Source organism: Herpailurus yagouaroundi, unplaced genomic scaffold (genome assembly GCF_014898765.1).
Source record: "Herpailurus yagouaroundi ecotype Mexico unplaced genomic scaffold, PumYag 100, whole genome shotgun sequence".
In the NCBI taxonomy this organism is placed as follows: Eukaryota; Metazoa; Chordata; class Mammalia; order Carnivora; family Felidae; genus Herpailurus; species Herpailurus yagouaroundi.
In genome coordinates, this window is record NW_024412391.1 from 31,494,523 (window position 1) to 31,498,474 (window position 3,952).

Below are 3,952 nucleotides of genomic sequence, written 5' to 3' on the forward strand. Positions count from 1 at the left end.
AAACTGAACTGTGAGATCATAACCTGAGCGGAAAAGAGTCAGAGGTTTTACCCACCGAGCTACACAGGTGCCCCACCTGTTTTTGCCATTGCTTGCTGTTGTTACTGTTTGTTTTATGGGTGATGGTGGGGTGGTTGGTGAGCAGCGTACCACTTACAACTGTATGCAGTTTACAAAACAGCCACAAGAATAGTGACCCATCCTTTCTAATTTGTCAGCCTTGCTGACTGAGGAGCTGGGATCTTGGTGCACTCTGGCTTGCCAAAGCAAAAGCAAGGCTCATGGGACTCTCTGGCACTCATTCCCCAGAGACCATAAGTACAGCACATACCCAGGAGTCCTCTCTGAGTATACATACCAGTAAACACATGAATCTGGGCATATAAAATTCAGCTCCCTGCCCCCTACGAAATAGATAAGCCGTAGAATCCCCTCCCCCTCCCCCTCCCTCTTCTCTCTCTCTCTCTTCTCTCTCTCTCTCTCTCTCTCTCTCTCTCTCTCTCACACACACACACACACACACACACACACACACACTCACACACACACACACACACACACACACACACACACACACACACACATCTGGTCGGACAATCAAGAAGGAATTTGAGAGCAAGTCTGAGGTTGGGAGGCCATTTGGAAAATTAGTGCAACCATCTCTGGACACTTGGAGGGGTGGGGATGAGGGTGGGAGAACAAGTAGGGAAACAGAAAATGATACATTTACGGAGGTGAAAAAGCATGAACAGTACATTTTCACATGTTTTTAATGTACCATTTCTAAAGCAGACATGACATTGGAAATAACATCTAAGGTTATAACCATTATCTACAGGGCAGGAAGGGCTTTTCGGGGACTGGAACCACCTAGCTGGCCCAGCCTGCATCCCTCACATCACTGGGAGCTCGACTCTGCAGCCCCTGGGGTCCGGTCTTCGTGGGTTACCTTAGTCAGGAGCGTGTGCTGGCTGACCAGGGCCCCAATGCTGGCAGAGCAAGGACTGCCTCACCCACTGCCGTGGCCTGCTAGACAGGAACAGGTGACTCATATCTGACAGAGACATCTGCCCAAGGCAAGTGGCAGTGGGGGTGCGAGGGAGTCATAAGAGCCCCTCCTGGGCACTTACATCAGCATCACAAAGGAACCAGCTCACCTGGGGAGGGGCAGAAACCAGGGTGGGGGACAGCGCCCCTCTGGGAGGCCATGGAGACCCCAAAGGGCAGGCTCTGCAGGCGCAACCTGAATTCTAAACCAAGCAAACAAAAGCTCTTGAAGCACATCCATGCCAATATTGCCAGGTATAAGCCTTACTGCTGCCCCCATTCTATTAATAATAAAAGACAAAGCTGTGTTGTTCCACTTTCTATTTTTTTCCTTGCTAGAAACTCCCTCCACCCCTTCAGGGGAGACTTGTCAATGAAAGTCTTCTTCCCCACATTGCTTTCCCTGACCCCGCCCTGTCTGATCACCTTGCCCACTCATACCTTTGGGAACCTCTTTGAATGTCACTTTTGTTTCCCGCCAGAGCCCTAATTGGAAGGCCCATATTTGCCTGAAATTCTTCCCTTTTAGTTATACAGTCTGAAATTCACCTACTACCACTAAGCTACCTATTTAAAATGCAAATACTGGGGCGCCTGGGTGGCTTGGTCGGTTAAGCGTCCGACTTCGGCTCAGGTCATGATCTCACGGTCCGTGAGTTCGAGCCCCGCGTCGGGCTCTGTGCTGACCGCTCGGAGCCTGGAGCCTGTTTCGGATTCTGTGTCTCCCTCTCTCTCCGCCCCTCCCCTGTTCATGCTCTGTCTCTCTGTCTCAAAAATAAATAAACGTTAAAAAAAATTAAAAAAAAAAATGCAAATACTTCTGCATGGGTAGGCAGTCTGATCTACCCAAATTAGAAATGTCCCATCAAGTTGGGTTTTCCTAAAAAGCCAAGAGGGCAGTTTCAGAGGGAAGTTGTACAGAGGAATCTGTGCATCTTGGTGGACCAAGGTACTTGGGGAGAACAGCCTTGCCCTCCTACAGCCATGCTGTGCAGGGAATTATAGTTACTTTAGAAAGCATGGGCATCCAAGGCTCCAGCAGAAGGAAAGGAGTCCCAGGCTCAAAGTCTCTTTTCTTGTCTCACCAGACCCAGATTGTGGATGTGGCTTCTATGGTCAGGAAAAGAAACCACAAGTTATGATACAAACACTAACCTGTTACAAAGATTGTGAGCCAAAAATAATTATTGAAAAGCAAATTAAGACCTCACCAAAATCTGCAAAACAAAGAACAAAGACTCCATTCACAATATGCAGTAAAACATGATAACCTGTACTCCACCTGCCCTTTCCACACCTTACACACACATACCAGGAATGCCCCTTCAGATCTTCTCTCACACATCACACTCCCCCAAACTCGCACCCCAACCAAGAAAGAACAGGTCTTCTTTTGTTTTCTTCATCTGTATTCTCTGACTGGTCTGGACGAAAAGAAATGTTGGCTTTCATTGTAATTCCTTGATAATAAACTTTTGTCTAAACTGTCAAGAAATAAATGTGTCACTAGAGAAGAAAAGAGAGATGAGAGAAAACAGACTTTATTTTCTGATAAGACAAGGGTGTTGATTGTCCTGTCTTCCTAATGTTCTATTTCTTTATGGTTGGTTGCTTTGCATTTTTTCTAAAACGCAAGACACATATTCCAACCTCCTTGTTAACATCAGAACAGTTTCCATTTTCATTTGGAGAACTACACAGTGTTTGATTTTTACAGTCCAGGAAGCTAGTGACCATATAATCATCTTCAGTTCCTAAAATTAAGCAGAAAGATAAACAAATAAGCAAAAACAGGGACTATATTTACTTGTGGATATATTCACAAAGTTCTAGAAGAGAGTGTGAATATGAAGACTTGTGGAATCAGTGGCAATGGCCCATGGGAACAAAATAGCTTTTAATCAGGATTTTTAAAAAACGCATTTTAGAAGGAAGCGACAGGGAATTCAGACACTCCTGACTTGGAGTAAAAGACTGACTGAACTTCCTTTGGATTAAATAAGGCTGGCATTACTGGATGATCCTAGGACAAGGACCAGAACTGTACTTTCTAGAAGATCATGCCACGCTGGAAGGACATGATGGATGTCCTACCATTCCAAGCAGGTAAGGACAAGCAGGTACATAATGTGTAGGTGCAGTTTCCCAGGATGTTCCAAACTGAAATCCACATCAATGACTTCCTCTATTCTCCACTGTCAGCTACCTCACTCACCCAGGGATCATTTTGGAACACAATACCATCAGTATTCCAAATTACTTTTTTCTCCACTGCTTTTCCTTTGTCTGAATCTTCTTACTAATTATTTAGCTTAAAAAATATATCGTATTCAACTTGTAATACAACTTGTAAACTACCTTATATATTCAGGAATGGGAAAAATATCTATTGAGAGACAGTAAGGTGGAGAGAAGAGTGAAAAGGAGAGAGAAGGAATAGAGAAGAAAAGAGAATGGTAGTTTTCTGTGTTGCCTTTGTCCTCCACTAACACACAGCACTTATCATCACCGTGCTCAGAGCACAACATGCCTGCGAGAAAGAGAAAGAATTATCCTCAGCGTAGTAATCTATTCACATAACTTCAGCTGTCATATTTCTGTGGAAGATCCCACAATGTTTATCTTCAGTCACAAGCTTTCCCCTGGTTTCCTATCTCCACTTGTCTGTCTAGTAGATTATTTCCACTTGGAGGTTTTACTGTCACTTCAAAGCAACCATTTCTAAAATCATATTAACTGGCTTCATTCCCAAACCAGCTTCATTTTCTTGCAGTCGCATTTCTATTAATGGCAACAAAACTTTCTAAATGACTCAGCCTAACCCCCTAGCACCATCATTGGTGCCATCTTCCTCCTTCTTCTCACCTCCATGTCATTAATGTTTTCATCTTCCTGATGAATATAT

At 44.4% G+C, this 3,952-nt stretch overlaps 1 long non-coding RNA gene across 1 annotated transcript in view; it reads right to left on the minus strand.

Annotated features, from left to right (window-relative positions):
* Nucleotides 1-2,566: 2,566 nt before the first annotated feature.
* The window catches only part of LOC121028084 (uncharacterized), a 2,461-nt gene continuing 1,075 nt past the window's right edge, over nucleotides 2,567-3,952 (minus strand). Inside the window, exon 2 of the long non-coding RNA XR_005789059.1 lies at nucleotides 2,567-2,801. This is a non-coding gene — a long non-coding RNA (uncharacterized LOC121028084). The remainder of the gene's footprint in view (nucleotides 2,802-3,952) is intronic.